Source organism: Suricata suricatta, chromosome 3 (genome assembly GCF_006229205.1).
Source record: "Suricata suricatta isolate VVHF042 chromosome 3, meerkat_22Aug2017_6uvM2_HiC, whole genome shotgun sequence".
In the NCBI taxonomy this organism is placed as follows: Eukaryota; Metazoa; Chordata; class Mammalia; order Carnivora; family Herpestidae; genus Suricata; species Suricata suricatta.
Genome location: NC_043702.1, coordinates 44,535,922 through 44,558,638, shown reverse-complemented (window position 1 = coordinate 44,558,638; position 22,717 = coordinate 44,535,922). Strand labels below are relative to the sequence as shown.

The window sequence follows — 22,717 nt, the reverse complement described above, 5'->3', positions numbered from 1 at the left end:
AAGTTATAATACTATGTACCTAAATCAAAACAATATCTGAGAAGTTTAAATATAATTAATTCATCAGATTTCTTTATTATCCTGTTTTGATTTTACTTAGGTATCTACTATTACTAAAAAATAAGAATTTTTAAGAAATATGTGTCAAAATATTTATTTACCAGCAGGTGCTTTTTTATATATTGTCATTGTCTTAAGACATAAAGGGCATTAGAATTATATATGGATAACATGTTTGACGGAAATGAAGAGAAACAATTTTTTAAATTTATTTATATATTTTTGAGAGGAAGGAGGGGCAGAGAGAGAGACATGAAAAGAGAGAATCCCAAGCAGTCTCCACACCCAGGGTGGAGCCCGTTGTAAGGCTCAATCCCATGACCCTGGGATTACAACCAGAGCTGAATTCAAGAGTCAGATGCTGAGCCAACTGAGACACCCAAGTGCCCTATCAATTTTGTTTTCAAACATAGATTTGGGGGGCACCTGGGTAGCTCAGTTGGTTAAGCATACAACTATGGCTTAGTTCATGATCCTGCGTTTTGTGAATTCCAGCCCTGCTTTCACTCTGTGCCAACAGCTTGGATCCTGGAGTCTTCTTAGGATTCTCTGTTTCTCTCATCCTTACCCTTTGCCCACTCACAGTCTGTTTGTCTGTCTGTCTGTCTCTCTCTCTCTTTCTCTCACTCTCTCTCCCTCAAAAATAAACATTAAAGAAAAAGTAAAAGAAGATTTTGGTCCATTGCTTTGTTCATTTTTAAGAGCCAGATTGGTGTCTATTGAGGTTTTATGGAATATAATTCTTTATTTTGGACCATATTTTGATGATTAAATATAAAAATAAGGATTTCTGTTCTTCCTAAATGACTTTAGAAATAGCTCCTTAAATATTGTGGGCAGACAATGGACACAAGGTAAAATTTATGATTTATGCAAGAAAGTTTTTCAGAGTAATACCATTCCACATTGCTATTCTATTTTGTTGATAATTTTATTTAGGAAAAAAGGGGGAAATTACTTTAAGTATAAGAGTATTAATCATAACATGCCTCTTACCCATCTTCAACTTATGTAATTGAGAATAGTTTGAAAAAAATTCCAAAACTGAGGGCTGATAGGGGAGAGGGAGAGGGGAAAGGGGTTGGTGGGCATGGAGGAAGGCACTTGTCAGGATGAGCACTGGGTGTTACATGAAAACCAACTTGACAATAAAATATAAAAGAAAAAAAAGAAACAAATTCCAAATATCTTCAAAGTTTACATATAATGAAGCTGTGCTAAAGTTCAGAAAAGGATACATAATCCAATACAATGATTTACAAATTCCTGATGTGTGGTCCTGTTAATCTATTGGCCTGGATCCCACAGAGTTTTCTTGTCTCTTCAAATACAATTTACTTCGAGTTTGTTTGTCCATATTAAAAACATTACTGAGTGTATTATAGCCGTCAAAAACTTCTCATGACATCTACAGTAAAACTCAAGGGCTCATATCAAAATTTATTTCTAATTTGAAGGCAAATCTCCATTTCTAAAAAGATTTATTTCCTTATAAAAGATACCTAGAACTGCCATTCTGCATTTCAGCGAGATTTGTCAGAGGCACTGTGATACTGTACTTCACTGAAATGTTATTTGAGACTAAATAACTCACTCTATTTAATATTGAGTCCATACTTTTACATTATTTCACAAATAAATAAAATGTTTCTGAATTATTATTGCTCAATTCAAAATTGACTCAATATTGCTGTTTTAGAAATGTTTGAATGGGGAGGTTTAGAATACAATGCTAAATAAATTTATAATGGCTAATATAGAATAAATATTGATTAGAAGCTATAACTCTTACATATTACAATGTTTTGGAGAGAAGTGTGTGCTATTTACATCCTTAGAAATTATGGAGAAGACAAGGAAGAAAAAAAGAAAGTAAGACTTTTCTACCAAAAATGATTTCAAAGATAGCAAATATATTTAATTCCATATTCCAACTAAAACTTTCCAAAGTATTATGTTGTGAAAAAATATAAGGCTGTGACGGGAGTCGATGGGAAAGAAAACACCATGACTTAGTATCAGTGTCTGTTCGGGAAAGAAGAGGGTGAAATGAACCCTGGGACTCTATTTCTTCAGACAACTATTTGCTGAATGTTACTAAGTTAATCTCTTAATGTTCTGTTCTCACTGATTCTGAGTCTTATATGAACTAATCTGACTGAGAAAATTATTAATGCAAATGTAAACAAAAACAGAAAAATTTAAAAAAGGAAAGGAAGGGGAGGGAAAATTAACACACAAACAATGTCTCAAACTTGACAAAAAGGGAGTTTATATCCATGTTTAAAACCTGTGAAAGAGCAACAAAGGATGTGTGGAATTGTTTAACACTTTGAAGTTGCACTAATTTCCTCACAAAAATCATCATGTGTTTCTCGGCAAGTCAAACATCATGTACTTGCATTAGGTCAGCTTAACAAAATACATATATTTATATATGTAGTATTTCATAATAGCACTTCTTAAGCATGAATGGAAAACATTGATTCTATAGAAGCTTAAAATTATATGAAAAAATATGCTTCCTTTTCAAATGTGTTTCAGGCGCTGCTGCGTGTTCTCTTAGTTCCACTTTTTATCTCAGTCTTTGCTGTCTAACTATCTATGAACAGACTCTAGCCAGCTTAATTCAGGTTTACTCAAAGCTTTACTTAAATAATATCTTGACCTGACCCTATATGGTGGACTGCTCACTTCCCTCATAAGACTTCACCAGTGCCACATGTACAGAGGAGATGATGTCCACAGAACCATCACTGAACAACTGCAAATGAAAACCCCCAGGCAAATAGATAGAAGATACATTTCATTAGGCCCCTCAAAATTTCCTGTTGTGATTGAGCACTCATCTCCTCTGATACTTTTGCATTTCTTTTTCCTTTTCCCCTGTCCCACTCTCTGTATCTTCCAGTCTTCTTTTGTCTCAGGCTCTATCTAGAGGAATCTATGTTAAACTAGTTAGATGGAGTGAGTTAAAAGCTGAATCCCCAGGATGGGATTTTGGAGGTAGACCATTGATAGGTCATTAAAGCCATAAGGATCCCATTTGTGATGTAGACCCATGGTTTTAACCACCGATAAGCAGTAGCATGACAATTACTAAGATTCTCACTGAAAGGGAGATGAAGTGACCATGCAATGTGAAGCAATAGATATATACTACCTCTGAAATATCAATAATATGGAGCCAATCATAAGGGAAACTTCTGAATTGCTTTAGAGTTTTGAAAAAATAAAATGGCAGGGGCAGATCAATCACTATCAACACAAGGAATATTGTGAAACATGGGTTTCCACAGTGATAGTGATATTTAGGGAGACTCTTAGGTCATAAGTCAGACTGCTGAAAATCAGGCTTGGTTCTAAGTCTAAGGGAGGGGGAGCTCAAAGGATCTGGCATTTATTTCTTCAATTGGTTGCCAATTTTCAAGTCAATGTCTTCATAGGAAAAGAGTAATACCTTGAAATCTGGGGTGGAGACTTCAGGTGGACAATCCTGAGAAACTCAGAGCTGTATACTTCAGGAAACCCCAGCCTTTTGGGGCTCGCAGAAGCATTTTCTTACCCTAAAATCAGAGAATAGTCTTCCTTGTTTGGAAGCCCTGTGGATACCTCACCTGAAGCAGATTCCTCACAAACTTTTTTCCTATCCTCCCCAATATGTCTCTCCATAACATATAATGTCTATATAGCATTAAACAATCTGAGCAGAAGATGTGTGTCCAAGTCCAGATGTAAATAGCAAATTCCCCAAAGGAACTACAGGACCTACTCAACATGACAGATAAGAGCTAGAGGAAATACATCTGACTGGAAGAGGAAGAATATAAGACTGGAAAGGGAACTGTTTTATAAAAAGAACCCTCATTCTTGATGTGAGGTTCAGTAAACTGGCAAGGACAATCCTCTTGATGTTTATAAGATGATGGCCTACAGTAAAGAAGGTGAAGATTCAGGAGCTGCTTTGATAGCAGATTGAGGAAGAAGTCAGAAGGCTCAAAGTGAAGAAATTAAGATAGATGGATTTATTATGAAAACCAGAAAAACCGTCACCTCACTATGACTATCATTACTTTTCTTCAGGATCATCTATAGAATGCTCCCTTTTAAGTCAATATAGAATGTTTTGGTGGTGTAGGGGGTGGGGTACAGGAAAGGTACAGGCATCTTTATGAAGCTCAGTAGTGAATTCCCATGCAGGTTAGTGTAAGCAGATAGAACTGGGCATCCCTTTCATAGAATTCTGGAATGTCAGAGGCCAGGTGGCTGTACTTAACCATCAAACGCAAGTTAGATGTAATTACTATAATGGGCAGCAAGATCAGAGTAGCAGTGGGGGTGCCTTGACCCTCAGGGATCTGTGGGATGATTGAGAGATCATGCTGTTCCAAGCACAGCTGGTGGGGTGTTATATAACTTGCATAACAAGAAAAAAAAAAGTGTGTTGGCAAGCAGAAGGCTGATGTCACCCACCCAAATGGAAAGTTACAGCTTTTGATCCAAGTTCCAGACATAAGTCACTGTCCAGATCTAATATCCATTGATTGAAGAGAATTCTGGGTCCCCTTGAGGAAGGACACAGCAATTCTACTATTAGAATATAAACTGAGCATCCCCTTAGTATTTCCCCAAAGAGATCGACGGCCATTTTCCATTTACTGAAGAAAGGAGAATATCCATGCTTTTTGATGGCTTGCTGGATAAAGAATTGAAGATGACACTAGTAACAGGGAATCTAATATGCTACCTTGGAACCCTGTTTGAGTGGGTGTGATAGAAGTCAGTTGATAAATGGTCTCCTGACGCAAGATCATCTTGCACTAAAATACAAGAAGTCTTCAGATTTACCCTATTATCTCCCTAGTTGTTACTACTACTACTACTACTACTACTACTACTACTACTACTACTACTACTATTTATTTCCCTGGTCTCTGAATTCATACACCATGGCAGCTGGTGCAGAAGTTTTCTCCACATTGTCACATTCTCTCACTTATGGAGTAAAAACTGTGGCTAAGCAAAAGTATTTAAATCTACTTCACCTGCCCTGGAGACTAATATCATTAAAATGAAGTAATATTGTATACCAGACAGAATAGGAGAAATTTGTGCCATTCTCAAAGTTATAGTGAATACGAGGGTAGAAAGGTGTGCCAATCATGCCCAATTTGATTCCTGTTGACCTTTGCATCATACAAATGGATTATGATGGATAATGTAGGTTTCTATAATTTAGTTTTGTGGTAGCTTCGAGCTTAGTTGCCAAGCCAACTCTGTATAATAAAAGAGATCAACCCAATCCTGGAAATTAGTATTCAGCTATTAATGTGAAGAGAACATTCAACAAAAACAGCTCAATTTTTATAGGAAGGACAGGAGTCTTCAAGACAAGTTAAATCTGGTGCTCTGTCACAATATAGTGCACAGAATACATGACCATTTTGATATTCTACAGAATATCACACTTTCTCCACTGGATGCAGTGACTATTTTCATATCAGATACAATAAATTTTATTTTTATTTTTGTTTGTATTTTTATTTTTTATGTTTATTTTTAAGAGAGACAGAGAAAGCATGAATGGGGGGGCAGAGAGAGAAGAAGATGCTGTGTTTGGTTTTTTGGGAGGCTTTTGGTAGAATTTAAGAAGCTGATTTTAGAATTTATGTACAAATACACAGGACCTAGAATATACAAATCAACCTTAAAGAGGCAGAACAAAGATGAAAGACTTATACCATTTGACTCTGAGACTTAATATAAAGCTACAGTAATTAAGTCAATGTGGTATGGTATAATGATTAAAAGATAGAATGAACAGAGAAGACAGAAATAGAACCATGTGGTTATTCAATTGTCAACAAAGTGCCAAAATACTCCAGTGGAAAAATGAAATTCTATTCAACAAACTATGCTAGACATCATCAGCATAGAAAAAAAAAAAGTGAATCTTGACCCGTATCTTACACAATGCACAAAAAATAAGTTAGAGAGCATCACAGATTAAAATACCATTATTTAAAACATAAAGCTCTTAGAAGAAAACAGCATAATAAACCGTTTTCACAATTTGGATCCCAGAAAGTAATAACCATAGAGGAAAAAAATGCATTAGATTTTACCAAGATTAAAATAATCTGCCTTTCAAAAAACACCATTAAGAAAATGAATAGGCAAACCATAGATGGGAGAAAATATATGTAATGCATATATTTAAGAAAAATCTGGTATTCATGACACATAAAGAACTCCCACAATCAATAACAGAAAGTCAGACACTTCACTAAAAATGGGTAAATCACATGAACTAACACTTCACAAAAGAATATAAATACATAGCCACTATGTACATAAAAGGTATTTCATTATTAGGGTTTGGAAACATGGATTTTTAATCTAAAATGTGATGCAATTACAGAGCCACAAACTTAATTGAGTGGTCAGTAGACTTTAGTAATGAGTAATGGAGATAGTAATGAGGATGATCTTAGCCTGAAAGAACAAGAGGCTTTTTCCTGAATAATGGGAAAAAAAGGGGGTGCCTGGATGGTTCCGTCAGTTAAGCATCTGACTTCAGCGCAGGTCATGATCTCACAGTTCATGGGTTTGAGCCCTATGTCAGACTCTGTGCTGACAGCTTGGATTCTGGAGCCTGCTTTGAATTCTGTGTCTCCCTCTCTCACTGCTCCAAAGTCAAATGCTTAACTGACTCAACCTAGGCATTCCATATAACCATAATATTTTTCAGTAAGGATATATTACTATGAGTCTGAGAAGATCTCAAGCATTTTATTTATTTATCATTATTCTAAACAAGATAAGAATTTTATATATCTATAATAAAATAAGATTTACATATAATGTATATATTATAGCAGATCCAATTACAAAAGTATCTATATTTTCAAAATGAGCGAAATAAGCTTTATAAATAATATTCTGATGATTATATGCATCTTCTCTGAGGTGTCTTGTATCTATGTCAGCTAAGAGCTGACACTATGCAGAGTGTATTTTTTTTTTTTGGTTTTCCTCTTTTTTCTTCAAACTTGTCTCCTCATACATTTTGAGAAGACATTAGTATAATCAGAACATTCTGTCAGAGATACATGAATATTAGCCATCCACCATTCTGAGCTCAGATATATTAATATTAAGATCAAGAACTCTCATTTGTAAAATAACTGGTCCAAAGTGATCAGTTCATATTATGATTCATGTTCATAATCTTCGTCTAAAACCTGTGGTATTATATTACCTTTTGTTCTTCATAAAATGTGTTTGCTTGTTTTTATCATTTTTAGAAAGTCAAGTGTGTGTGTGTGTGTGTGTGTGTGTGTGTATATATATATATACATACATATATATATTAGGATTCACACTAATGTCAAGCTGAGGTGTCACATTAGCATCATCTCATTTAGTTCCCACCACAGTCTTGATTAGCGGGATGTTCTTCATGCTTACAAATAAGAAAACTGAGGTTTCAAAAGACTAAATAACTCACCCAAAGTCACATATCGGGAATGGCAAAACTGACTTCAAACTTGTACTTCCTTTTATATCAGTATGTCTTTTTGTGGCATCTTAGGGGGCACAGAGGTGATGTTGGGAAACTAGGAACAACCTCAGTATCTCTAAGGGACTGGTTAAGTAAATTACTGTGCGGTCTTGATAGAGTTAAAGGCTTAAAGAGATGTTAAAATGAAAGATTGACCAAAAAGGATGACAGCAATCCAGTACCGTAAGCTGATCACATCAGTTATTTCTAGGAAGAGTTTTGGGTCAATGCGAAAATGATAGGAAAAGAGGAATATGTGTGTATATGTGTGTATGCATGTTTATATATACATTATTCTTTAAATGTGCTATTAAATTTATTATGACACATGTAATACTTTATAATACATATCATTTTTATGTAGTAATGTTAAAAGAGAGAAAGAAAAATCCTACACATTCAAAACTGCTGGTTCCCCAATCTTTAAGCCCTTAATTTCTTCTCATTAAAACACAGTGCATCTCAATGCTGTTCTTGGGGAGCTATAAACAGTCCATCCAAGGGAAAGAAAAATGATTCTGTTAATTTAGCCTGACAACTGACTCTAAGTATGACAGCACTCAGGCTGGCCAGCGGGCTTTCTTCACAACATGTTAGCAAATGGAAATTGGTTCTTTTGCAGTACAGGTGACTCATTCTTTTAATTTAGTTCTAGTGTCACTTGTGATTGGACCACCCTAATAAAAGGAACATAAGTTTTCTTCTTAGTTGATGCTAGTGACTCCAAATAATTAAAAGCTGTGAAATTAAAGATTGAGCGTTATGATTTCTATGATACTGTTATCTATTTCTTGTTAATTGATATGGTTATGATAAATAGTCCATTATCTCCAGTGGAAAGATTTAAGCTGCATGGGCAACCCCCCTCACTTTATACTCTGCACACAGCTAATTTACTGAAAGCCAACTGCATCGCATCTTGTTTTCAATTTCAAGTAAATGCTCAATGCTGTGACATAGTAATTGTGTCAGCAATTCAACATGCTTTGAAGTTGATATGGCTATTTGGTTCAGAGAAGGTCAATTCAGGCACAAACTTAAGAAATCTTTCTAGGCACAGAAGAGACTAACTTAAATTACATCAGAGAAGAAATTTAAGTCTGATGTGAATGCAAAAAAATATATATATATAGCTCTTAGGTAATTGCATGGTATTACTGGTGATTTTCCAAAATAACCTTGTTCTAATTACAGAAAGGCAAAGGAATACATACAGATATAATTTAGATCTAGGACATTAGTATTCAAAATAACATCTTACAAACTGCATTGTGCTAGTTGTGATCAGACCAAGGATTAGGCATCCTGTTGGTTTCCTACCCACATGAAATCCATAAGGCAACTTGCTTAAAGTCCCTAGGAAAAGGACAGTCCCAGTGCCACAGATATGCACTTTTCACATATCTGCTCTCCCACTTCAAAAGTCTCTGTGCTATATAGAAACATAAGGAGCTCATTTGCTCACTAGACCTTTTGAATGAAGTAGCTCCTACTACAAGAAGGTTTTCTTTGTCTTTCTCCTTACCCCTGTGCACACGTATACATACGGAATGTGTATCACGCCACTGTAACCACTAGAGAGGGAAAAAGAAGAGTATGAGAGAGAAAAAGAGCTCTAACATGTTATTTCTGTAACAACTCCAGTTAGGAATATCAATCCATTTTGAGAGAAATATGCACATTTTGTTTTTATAGTAATTGCTACCAAATCTGGTTCTTCTGACAGTTGTTTCCAATTTTGAAATGTTATGGTCACTTTCTGTAGAAAAACAGTCTCTTTCCAGTTAAATATTATTAGTTCTCTCCTTTTTAAAGTGAAATCACTGCTGGGGATTTACCCAAAGGATACAGAAGTGCTGACGCATAGGGGCACATGTACCCCAATGTTCATAGCGACACTTTCAACAATAGCCAAATCATGGAAAGAGCCTAAATGTCCATCAATTGATGAATGGATCAAGAAGATGTGGTGTGTATATATACAATGGAGTATTACATGTTAATGAGAAAGATTGAAATATGGCCATTTGTAGGAATGTGGATGGACCTTGAGGGTGTCATGCTAAGCGAAATAAATCAGTGGAGAAGGACAGATACCATATGTTTGCACTCATAGGTTTAACAGGAGAAATCTAACAGAGGACCATAGAGTGGGGAAGTGAGAAGGAGAGTTGGGGAGAGAGAGGGACGCAAATCATGGGAGACTACTAAATACTGAAAACGGACCGAGGGCTGAAGGGAGAGGGAAAGAGGGGAAAGGGTGGTGGTAATGGAGGAGAGCACTTGTGGGGAAGAGCACTGGGTGTTATATGGAAACCAATTTGATAATAAACTATTAAAAAAAGAAAAGAAAGAAAAAAAAGTAAAATGAAATCTCATTTAATCGAAGTATCTGCTACTACTCAGAAAGCTAGACTGGTGACTGGTCTTTGAAGGATAGGCAAGAGAGCTGGGGTGTGTGCTCTCATGTGCTACTTCTCTATACTTATCCTCTGATGTTGGAGGAAGGAAGGGAAAGGGAAAATGGGTTTTTGTATCAAATATGGCCTGTGGCAGGTTGCAGTCCCTTTTCTTTCGGTTACCACTGCCTTTGATCTAGTTTGTTGTCTGTGGCTCAGTGTAGGCAGAGGTCCATAGGGACAGGCAAAGAAAAGAACTGTGATCCTTCCCCAGCCATACTGAACTCTGGTGAGGCTCATTTGGTGACTCCCATCTTGGAACCCAACCCTTATTATTTGGGTATGTAGGGTTCTTTTTCCCCCCCAAAATGTAAAGACTTCTGGCTAGGTTTACATGCTTCAATATTATGTTATTTCAGTTCCCAGATATGGGGAGCCGAGGCACAAGAGAAGGTCTTCTATTTTAAGTAGTTATTGTACCAGTCGACTCTATGATTCTACCACACTCTCTTACTTATTTATGTATTTATCTCTTCTGATAGAATGGGATCAAGTTAACAAGCCTGTGTGTAAACTGACATTCCTGTCAATGATAAAGAGCAGTCTCTCTCTTCTTACCAACACATCCAACTTTTTTGAACAATCCTTTTGTTATCAGCTTCTCTTAGCTTTGGGAGGGGAAACTAATCAAAATAATGTCTACTTTTATAAATAATACATACTCCAATAAAGCCAACCATTTTGCCTCTCTAATTTCCTCCCATCTCTTTATGGTAAAGGCTATCAAAGGAGCCCTGCTTATTTTTCTTGTCTTTTATACATTTTGACAAAATCATTAGACACTGTATTCTTTTGTTTAATTTTAAAATTAAACATCTGTTAGGATTTCATTTTTTTATGAGAAGATTTGGGAGCAGGCAAATAATAATATAAAGCTTTTTGAGTCTAGAATTCTGTGTCATATGTAAACCATAGAAATAACTTTTTGATAGTTAGGGGTTTGCTGTAAATTACAGTTGGATTATAAATGATTTATGTCCTCTCTCAATGAGCATACAAGATGATGGATTCCCAAAACACTGTGGAACCCTGGTGGCCATTCATTGTTCGATTAACATTCCATAGGCACAGGTTTACCTTCAGCATAATCAATTTTTGAAGGATATAACAAAACCATTTCTAGACCTTGATTTTTTTTAGGTGTTCAGTTTTAGACACCACCACAGTCAAATTTGTTCTGTTTCATGAAAGTTGAAATATGGAAGTTGCTATTAATATTTAAGTCATGGTTGTAAAAGAAACTAAAAATATAAACACTACAAGTACATCACGTCCCTTAATAAATCAATTATTCATTTTAGTCAATGCCTCAATTTCTCACTGCATAAATGAGTGAATGTTATGATTGCATTTTTATTGTAAATTAATATAGTACTGTAAGGACTTTGATGGGAGGTGGAACTTTGATGGGTGATACATTTTACCATTCTGGTCCCACAGATGAGTACAATTCTTGGTACAAAACAGCCATGCAGTAAATAATCACTGAGTTTAAAATGATGAATTGTAAACTCAGATATAATCAATGGTATAAGTGGCTTGAGTGCTAGAGAATAGATGAATGATACAAGAAAATATCCCCTCCTGGTGTCAGACTTACACATTTTTGTGATTGTTAAATTGAAGTTAATTATAACTTTAGGAAAATAGCATCAACACCAACAGCTTTACTTATTTATGTATTTATTTATTTATTATTGAGGTATAATTTGCATATACTATTCTTTATTGAAAACAAGTTTAACCTGAGCCTCCTGTGACACCACCTATATGTCAGTGACTGAGCTGAGCATTTTACCCAATTATCTCATTTATTCCTCAACCACATATGTAAGTAGGAGCTACTTATCCTCTTTTTAACATTTGAAAAGAGTAACTAGCACAAGATTTCAAAGCTGAGTGCTAGAGTTGAATATTAAATCCAAGGATCTCTATCTATAAAATCTCTGCTTGTGACCACTGTACTTCATGACCTGGATAAAGCTTAAATTATGAATATTTAAAAGAATCTCACAAGATGAAATATATAATTAGAGGATACAATTATAATTCAATTGCATATTAGATCAATATTAGAATATTTAAGAAATAAAAATAATTGTTACTCCAGCTTTACAGAGGCATTGATCATATTGTTAAAAATAAGCATTTTACTAACTTGTTTTGAAATGAATAAACATTTTCTTTTCATCACACACATAGCATTCAGAACCTATATTCATTAGTTTCATAATGATTTTTAAAATTAACTTTAGAATCAAAGTTGTCCATAACTTATAACTGTGAAAAGAATGTCTACCCTGTTAGGTCTTCTTTTTTTCTCATTAGTTACATAAACATTTCAGTAGCATATATTATAAAAATGCATAAGTACACATACACATATTTCTTCTCTTAAAATGTGTGTAGGTTCAACAGAAGATACTGTAGTAGAGTAGACAAAGTGGTAAGAGGAAAGGTGTGAGAGACAAAAGGCAAAGAGATATTAAATGGGAATATTAAACTAAAGAGTACCAAAAATTTAACTAGGACATAAAGTGTTCATTGAATTTAGTGACAGAAGTACTTAAATAATTCTATTTAATGCTATGGTAATAGCATATGAAAAGAGTTGGACAAAGTATAGTTAAGATCCATAAGTCAGGGCGCCTGGGTGGCTCAGTCGGTTAAGCCTCCGACTTCAGCTCAGGTCAGATCTCACGTTCATGGGTTCGAGCCCCGCGTCGGGCTCTGTGCTGACAGCTAGCTCAGAGCCTGGAGCCTGCTTCCGGTTCTGTGTCCTTCTCTCTCTGCCCCTTCCCCTCTCATGCTCTGTCTCTCTCTGTATCAAAAATAAATAAAACATTAAAAAAATTAAAAAAAAATCCATAAGTCTTTTAAGAAGTCAAGAACTTGGTCTTAAAAGGAAGAATACAAACAGGTCCATATCTGGAGAAAATTGGAAACACACAGAAGAGAAGTTAAAAATGCAGAGAAGGGAAGGGGTGATTGAGAAACTGAAGCTTCTGAAGATGGAAGGGAAAGTGGTCCAAAGAACAGATCATGGTTCTGAGTCCCTATTGTAACAATAAAGAAAAATGAATGAGTGCCTATGCAACCATGTTAAGTAGGAATGGTACAAAGAAACTGTTTTTCCCCCCATAAAGTAAGAGACAAGATTTTCTGCTGCCTGATGGGAATTGCAAGAGGATCAGATATTTGAGGATTATTGAGAATGCTTGAAATAGCCTTCATTGAAGACTAAAAAGTAGTAAGGGGATATTGTAAAATTATCCTAACATTGAGAACTCAGACCACATTACTGACCATAAATCTTTGGTGATGGCCATGTACAAGGTCATATTATTTGCTTCATCTTTGCTTCATTACCTGGAGGTGAGTCCTAAAGAGATGGAGAGTTGAATTCCTTAGAATGAGGTTGGATGATAAGTCACAGTTCTAACCTAGAGAGGAAAGGGCATAAACAGAGGGTGATTTAAAGCTAATGAAGCTTAAGCTGCAGGCCCCCTCCCTTTTACAGGTCACTTCTAATGCTCTGAAAACAACCCTGACAATTTTGTATTTGTGATTTATATTGTTGTACTATTTTTAAAAAGGATCCAGCAAATAGTTCACAAACATGAAACCCTCCAGATCAGAATGCATCCCCAGAAAACAAAAACAGTCTGAGTGTCAATAGGTAAGAAATAAAAAAGTAAGGGAGTCTATGAATTAGATTTTCTGATGGGAATAAAGTGAAAATACAAAGGAGCTAGGAGAATAGAATTTTGTGTTTGAGAAGTAGAATCAATGAAATCATGATTTTATGATAATACTTATAACAAACTGTAAATATGTGTTCTCTGCTCTATTGCCCTGGGATTTTTTTTAAAGTTCAATACAATAAATGTATGGAATGTACTTTTATGATTTCTTAAATAAATAAATACTTTATGGAGAACACCCTGTGACCTGTATAAGAAAACACACTTGAGAAATGCTTTTACAGATTTTTAACCTTTTTTTAAGAAAGCTCTGTGCCCGCGATGGACCTTGAACTCACAACCTTGAGGTAAAGAGTCCTATGCTCTACCAACTGAGCCAGTCAGGACCACAGAGAGATCCCTTTGTAGATGGACTTACAAGAAGACATTTATATCTATTGAAGACCTAGGGTTCTCACTCTTTTATAGTAATAAGAGGGATATAACTACTGTTTCCCTTTCTAGACATAAGTTTAAAGCTAAACATAAAACCCGATTAAAGCAAAAATCTTAAAACATAAACACACGTTCATACTTCCCAACTCTTTATTTCTAGTATTGTGAGAGGACTTACATCACTATTAGATCAAAAGAATAAGTTATAAATGAACACATAAAGAAATAATTGTCAAAAATAAATTATTACAGTCTTGTCTGTCATATAAATGAATTACTTTGTTTCTAAAATTTAAGTTGAATTTTAGAAAGCTGAACAATTACTTCAGTAAGTGTCAATATTTTTGACAGCTAAACAGAATAAAATGCTTTTGCAGCATTTGAGGGGAAGGTACCCTAGTAAGGAACACTGCTTACTTGATACTGATGCATACGTAACATGTATTATTAGTGCTCCTACTGTTGTGACTGCTCGGCTGACAAAAGTAAGTTATTACTCTGAGCAAGCATATTTTAGTTAAGCCATTGTTGCAAAGATGAACATTAATTGAAGCCCTTGCAGGATAAAGGAGACTGAAGCATCCTTAATGGAATCCATTGTTCACTTTCTACTTAACCTTCTTCTGAGAATCAATTTAACTAATCAAGTTATCAATTAGTGACATATATTTAATTCTTTACTAAAAATTTTAGTTCCGTTTTTTTCTTTGATTCTTTTTCTCAACTTTGGAAAAGTAAAGAGAATGTTTAGTGATAATATTTTACGTTTGTTTTATATACCACATATGACAAAAATTTCAGAAGACTTGGATAAAATTCTGTCATATATCATTGAATTTGAATGCTGATTATGTAAAGTTTTATCATGAAAACTGATTGGATTCAGTGCTTAAGAATGAAAATTCATCCTTCATTGTTTCAAGATTGTTTATATTAGACATATCTTTTCCTATGAATCAGTACTATGCAAACAGTATTTTCTATATTAGGTTTTGGCAGATTTACAGTAATTTTTGCCTAGTAAGTGTTTAAGGAATGTCCTTTAATAGTCTGCCTCTTGAATTCAAAGAAGTCTTTCTTAAATAGAGTTTACTTAAAATTAGCAACTATAAATAATACAGTCTGTTCTTATTATTCACAGATTCCATATTTGCGAATTTGCCTTCTTGCTGAAATTTATTTATAATACCAAAATCTATTTTTGCAGTGCCTTTGCAGCCATTCCAGCCCGTGTGCAGAGCAGCCGTATACACATTACTAGCTAAGGTCAAACAAGGCAAAGCTCTGCATTCTTTTTCCAGCTTCCATTTAATAAACAAATGCAACCTATGTCATGCCATGTATTTTTTTTTAATTTTTGTGCTTTTGTTAGTGGTTTTGCTACTTAAATATCCTTCAAGCATAGTACTGAAGTGCTCTCCAGTGTTCCTAAACACAAGAAAGTTCTGATGTGCCTTATAAAGACAATGTGTGTGTTAGATAAGCTTTCAAGCATGAGTTATAGTGCTGTTGGCTGTGAGTTCAGTATTAATGAACCAACAATATATATTTAATAATATTTAATAATTTCTGTCTTCAAAGAGAAACACATATAAAACAGCATAATGAATTGGTTGGTTGATGTGACCAGAGGCTTCAGGAACCTAACTCTGTACTTCCCCTGGGAGCAATGGTTCAGTGTTCACTAATTCCATAAGTGCAGCAACTTTTTAGAGCACAGCCACTGTGACTAATCAAAATCCACTGAATAACTAAATCAACCAAATCTTTCTAAATAATTAGATTTTCCACCTCTTAATTTTCATATCATGTTTTGTCACTCAGGTAGCTGCAACTTGATTTTTGTGTGTTATAGGAAAAGTTTAAGGAATGTTCCAGGCATTGTGAAGAATTTAATTGGCATATACTTGCATACTCTTTGGGAATTGCAAAGCAAATCATGTTTCCTGCCATCTAAAATGTCTCACTGACATTCCATGCCTTAAAAGATAATGTGCAGATTCCTTGGGATGGTATAAAAAGCCCAATCACAGCTTGATCCCCTTCTAGCCCCCAAGCTCTTTACCTTACATTTTCCCTTTTACAGCTTCCCTTTTTTGAAGCTCACCAAGTAATGTCAAATTCCCCAGTCCCAGCACAGGCTGTCCTTACTGCCTGTAAATGACCTACCTGATGTTTGTCTCTTGTTGAACTGCTAAAATTCATTAAAATCCTAACTCCAATGTGACTTCCTCTGGGACAGCTTATCTAATTTACCAAAGCAGAGGTCATCACTTTTTTTGTGTTCCCGTAGCATTTATAGTTTCCTTTTTTCGTGCTTGCCTTCATTAGCATTTGGAGTTCCTGCCCTATCGTGGAATTATGTGGTAGATATATGTAACTCTGGGATGCTAAGTGTGAATTCAAACCTACTTTCAAATTTAACCCTCACAAAACAACAACAGGAATATATACATTAATATTAAGATTACAGAGATTTGAGATTCAGCAGAATGGAGTAAATTCTTAAGAAGACATTAATCTGGTATTGGACACTCAGTATTTGATCCCCTTTCCGAGACTTGCATGGTGTGCTTATGGGGATTATTCTCCCACTATATTTTGTGGGGGCTTAGCCAGAGGGGCATTGCCACAATGCATTGTCTACCATAGATATTAATTTTGAAGTTAATTTCATGAAGCCTTATAGTTAAGATGGCAGAGCAGCATGGAGACCCTGAGCTTGTTTCATCCCGGAAATGCAGCTAGATCAGCACCAAACCATTTTGAACACCAAGGAATTTGACCTGAGGATTAACACAACAATCTGCATAACTGGAGCCACAGAACTCAGTAGTGCAGAGAGATAAAATGGGGACAGAAAAGTTACAGAGAATAAGGAACCATTTTGCAGAGAGAGGACAGAGAAAGAGAAAGGGGGAGAGTGTGGCTCATCTGGAGTGCAAAAAAAGCACTCCCCTAGAAGTGGCTGGAGAGAAAGAGAAAGAACAAAACCACTCACAAGGGACTGAAAAAGAAATTGCTTCTCCAAAACCATTGATGGGAAGAAAGGAGAGGGTTTCAATACTACCAGGAGTCTATAAACAGTGGAGCACAGAGTCTGAAGGTTCAGAGTTCAGTACCTGGCAGTGCTCTGGTGATGAAGCAGAGCCAATAACCAGAAAAAGCCGACAGGGTCTGAAGGGTCCTTGTACCACACAGGGAGAAGCAGTTCCCTTGCTTGTGAACAAATTATGGCAGAAAACTTTCCTAATCTGGGGAAGGACATGGATATCAAAATCCAAGAAGCACAGAGAACTCCAGTTATATTCAACAAAAACCGACCATCACTAAGGCATATCATAGTCGAATTCACAAAATACATAGACAAGGAAAGAATCATGAAAGCAGCAAGGAAAAAAAAAAGTCCTTAACCTGTGAGGGAAGACAGATCAGGTTCCCAGCAGACTATCCACAGAAACTTGGTAGGCCAGAAAGGAGTGACAGGATATATTCAATGTGCCAAATCAGAAAAATATGCAGCCAAGAATTCTTTATCCAGCAAGGCAACCATTCAAAATAGGAGAGGTAAAGAGTTTCTCAGACAAACCAAAACTAAAAGTTCATAATTATTAAACCAGCCCTTCAAGAAATTTTAAGGGAGTCTCTTTGAGTAGAGAAAACACAAAGCAAAACAACAACAACAACAACAACAACAACAACAACAAACCCAAAAGCAACAAAGACAAGAAAGGACCAGAGAATGTCACCAAAAACACCAACTCTACAGACAATGCAAATGCACTAAATTCATATCTTTCAGTACTCACTCTAAATGCCAGTGGACTAAATGATTAACAATCCACTGTGTAATCTCTTCTGGAGAATGTTCCATGTACATTCAAGAAGAATATGTGTTTTGCTGCTCTAGAAAAAATGTTCTGAATATATCTATTAAATCCATCCGGTCTAGTGTGTCATTCAAAGCCATTGTTTCCAATCCAATCAAAAGACATAGGGTATCAAAAATGGATAAGAAAATAAGACCCATCTATATGCTGCTTACAAGAGACTCATTTTAGACGTAAAGGTACCTGCAGATTGAAAGTAAGGGGATGGAGAACCATCTATCTTGCTAATGCTCATCAAAAGAAAGCTTCAGTAGCCATACTTATACCAGACAAACTATATTTTAAAATAAAGGCTATAACAAGAGATGAAGAAGGGATAACCATATCATAATTAAGGGGTCTATTCACAAAGAAGGTCTCACAATTGTAAATATTTATGCCTCCAACACGAGAGAACCCAAATATATAAATCAATTAATCACAAACATAAAGAAACACATTGATAATAATACCATAATAGTAGGGGACTTTAGCACCCCACCTACAGCAATGGACAGGTTATATAAGTGGAAGGAAGCAGTGGCTTTGAATGACACACTGGACCAGATGGAATTAATAGATATATTTAGAACATTTTATTCTAGAGTAGCAAAATACATATTCTTGAATGTCCATGGAACATTCTCCAGAATAGATTACACACTGGGTCACTAGTCAGCCCTCAACAAGCACAAAACAGAATAGGATCATACCTTACATATTTTCAGGACACAACACTATGAAACTCAGAAATAACAACAAGAAAACATTTGGAAAGACCATGAATACTTAGAGATTAAAAAACATCCTACTAAAGAATGAATCGGTTAACCAAGAAATTAAACAGAAGATTAAAAAGTACATTTAAGCCAATGAAAATGGAAACACCACAGCCCAAAACTTCTGGGATGCAGCAAAGGCAGTCATAAGAGGGAAGTATATAGCAATCCATGCCTCCTTGAGGAAGGAAGAAAGGTCTCAAATACACAACCTAACCTTATACCTAAGAGATCTGAAGAAAGAACAGCAAATAAAGCCCAAAATTGCAGGAGAAGGAAAATAATAAAGATTAGAGCAGAAATCATTGCTATTGAAATGAAAAAAAAAAACATTAGAACAAATTAATGAAACCAGGAACTGGTTCTTTGAAAGAATTAACAAAATTGATTAACCCCCAGCCAGATTGATCAAAAAGACCCAAGTAAATGGAATCATGAATGAAAGAGGAGAGACCACAAACAACACTGCAGAAATACAAACAATAATAAGAGAATATTGTGAGCAATTATATGCCAACAAATTGCACCATCTGGAAGAATGAACAATTCCTAGAAACATGTAAACTATCAAAACTGAAACAGGAAGAAATAGAAAATTTGAAGAGACCCATAACCTGTAAAGAAATCAAATTAGTAATCAAAAATATCCCCCCAAAAACAAGAGTCTAGGGCCAATGGGTTTCCAGGGGAATTGGTTCCAGGGAACAAAACATTTAAAGAGTTAACAGTTATTCTTTTGAAGCTGTTCCAAAAAATAGAAATGGAAGGAAAACGTCAAAACTCCTTCTGTGAGGCCAACTTTACCTTGATTCCAAAACCAAAGACTCCACTAAAAAGGAGAGCTACAGACCAAATTCTCTGATGAATATGGATGCAAAAATTCTCAAAAAGATACTAGCAAATGTTATTATGTAATACATTAAAAGAATCATTCACCACAATCAAGTCGGAGTTATTCTTGGGATTCAGGGATAGTTCAAATTCACAGGTCAATCAATGTGATACATCACGTTAATAAAAGAAAGGGCAAGAACCACATGATATCCTCAATAGACGCAGGGAAAGCATTTGAAAAAATACATCATCCTTTCTTGATAAAAACCCTCAAGAAAGTAGGGATAGAAGTATCATACCTCAATATCTTAAAGGCCGTATATGAAAGACCCACAGCTACTATGCTCAATGCGGAAAAACAGAGCTTTACCACTAAGGTCAGGAATACGACAAGGATGTCCACTCTCGTCACTGTTATTCAAAATAGTATTGGAAGTACTAGCCTCAGCAATCAGACAACACAAAGAAACAAAAGACATCCAAATTGGTAAGGAGTAAGTCAAACTTCCACTCTTCACAGATGGCATGATACTCTATGTGGAAAATCCAAAAAACTCCTCCAAAAAACTTCTAGAACTGATACATGAATTCAGCAAAGTCACAGGATATAAAATCAATGTACAGAAATCAGTTACATGTCTTTACATCAATAATAAGGCAGCAGGAAGAGAAATCAAGGAATTGATTCCATTTACAATTGCACCAAAAAACGTAAAATACATAGGAATAAACCTAAACAAAGAGGTAAAAAGTCTGTACACTGAAAACTATAGAAATCTCATGAAAGAAATTGAAGAACACACACACACACACATACACACAGGAAAAACATTGCATACTCATGGATTGGAAGAAAAATACTGTTAAAATGGCTCCCCTACCCAAAGCAATCCAAATATTCAATGCAATCCCTATCAAAATAACACCAGCATTCTTCACAGAGCTAGAACAAACAATTCTAAAATTTGTATTGGAACTATAAAAGGCCCTGAATACCCAAAGCAACCCTGAAAAGGAAAACCAAAGCTGGAGGCATCACAATTCCAGACTTCAAGATGTATTACAAAGTTGTAATCATTAAGACATCTTGGTACTGGCACAAAAACAGACATAGACTAACAGAACAAAATAGAGAACTCAGAAATGGACCCACAAACATATGGCCAAATAATCTTTGACAAAGTAGGAAAGAATATCTAATGGAAAAAAGATAATCTCTTCAGCAAAAGTTCTGAGAACTGGACAGCAACATGCAGAAGAATGAACCTGGACCACTCTCTTAAACCATACACAAAAAATAAACTCAAAATGGATAAAAGACCTAAATATAAGATAGGAAGCCATCAAAATCCTAGAGGAGAAAGCAGGCAACAACCCCTTTGACCTTGGTTGCAGCTACTTCTTACTTGACATGTCTCTAGAGGCAAAGGAAATAAAAGCAAAACTGAACTATTGGGACCTCATCAAGATAAAAATCTGCACAGTGAGGAAACAATCAGCAAAACTAAAAGGCAACTGAGGTAATGGAAGAAGATATTTGAAATGACATATCAGATAAAGGCTTAGTATCCAAAATCTATTTTAAAAAATGTATCAAATTCAACACCCAACAAATAATCCGGTGAAGAAATGAATGGCAAAAAGAATGACAGCAAAAGCCATGAATAGACACTTTTCCAAAGAAGACATCCAGATGACTAATAGATGCATGATAAAATGTTCTACATCAATCATCATCAGGAAAATTCAAGTCAAAACTACAATGAGATACCACCTCATACCTGTCAGAGTGGCTAAAATTAACTCTGGCAACAAGAAATGTTGGTGAAGATGTGGAGAAAGTGAAACCCTTTTGCACTACTGGTGGGAATGCAAACTGGTGCAGCCCCTTTGGAAAACAGTATGGAGGTTCTTCAAAAAAGTTAAAAATAGAACTACCCTACGACCCAGCAGTTGCACTACTAAGTATTTATCCAAAGGATACAAAAATATCATCTATATATTTATGATACCATATATATTACTTGGCAATCAAAAAACATGAAATCTTGCCATTTGCAACAGTGTGGATGGAACAGGAGGGTGCTATGCCAAGCAAAATAAGTCAGTTAGAGAAAGACAAATATCATATGATTTCATTGGTATGTGGAATTTAAGAAACAAAACAGATGAACATAAGGGGAGGGAAGCAAAAATAACATAAAAGAGAGTGGAGACAAACCATAAGAGGCTCTTAAATGCAGAGAACAAACTGAGGGTTGCTGGAGGGGAGGTGGGTGGGAAGATGGGCTAAATGGGGGAGGGGCATTAAGGAGGACACTTGTTGGGATGAGGACTGGGTGTTACAGGTAAGTGGTGAATCACTAAATTCTACTCCTGAAATCATTATTACACTATATGTTAACTAATTTAACAAAACAAAAAGAAATTAATCTCAAGAGTCAAGAACATTAGGGTAGAACTGAGTAACTGTGTTACTCAGTGTTGGGGTCGCATTAATAGGAGTAATAGTAGGAGTCGCTTCTATTGTGTTGCTCGGCTTGGGTGGTCACGGTAATTCTACAATATTTGATATAAATAACTGAGAAATGGGCACTTATAATATGATTGCAATCTTGAGGATAATTTAATGATAGAAATACTGATGAAATATACAATCTCAGCCATCTAAATGGGAAAAAGTAAGACTTAATAAAAAAGAAAGCTGAAAGAGATAATGGATATATGGTCCAATCCATTTTTGGGAACTATATGAAACATGAATTCTGGGAAATAATATAATTTGCCCAACATCTCATGGTCACTGTAAAAGCTAGGCTAAAAGCCAGGTTTTTGATATATAATTTAGTACCATATATGATGCCATGATGCTTTTTAAGTAATTTTTTGCACATTTTTATTTTCAGCATGATTTGAAGGTCTTCAGTTTTTTATTTCCCTACTTAAAAAGAATGTCTTATGATGTTTCACCATTTTTTCAGAATAAAGATTTAAGAGTTTCATAGATGTCTTT

General features: G+C 35.4%; 1 long non-coding RNA gene across 4 annotated transcripts in view; it reads left to right on the top strand.

The window, feature by feature from the left end:
- LOC115286439 overlaps positions 1-22,717 on the top strand; it is a 444,475-nt gene that overhangs the window by 214,838 nt on the left and 206,920 nt on the right. Inside the window, exon 4 of one of the 4 annotated variants that reach the window (XR_003906064.1) lies at positions 15,430-15,551. The exons of the other annotated variants lie outside the window; for them this stretch is intronic. This is a non-coding gene — a long non-coding RNA (uncharacterized LOC115286439). Of the gene's footprint in view, positions 1-15,429; positions 15,552-22,717 lie in introns of those variants that run through there. 4 annotated transcript variants of the gene reach the window in all.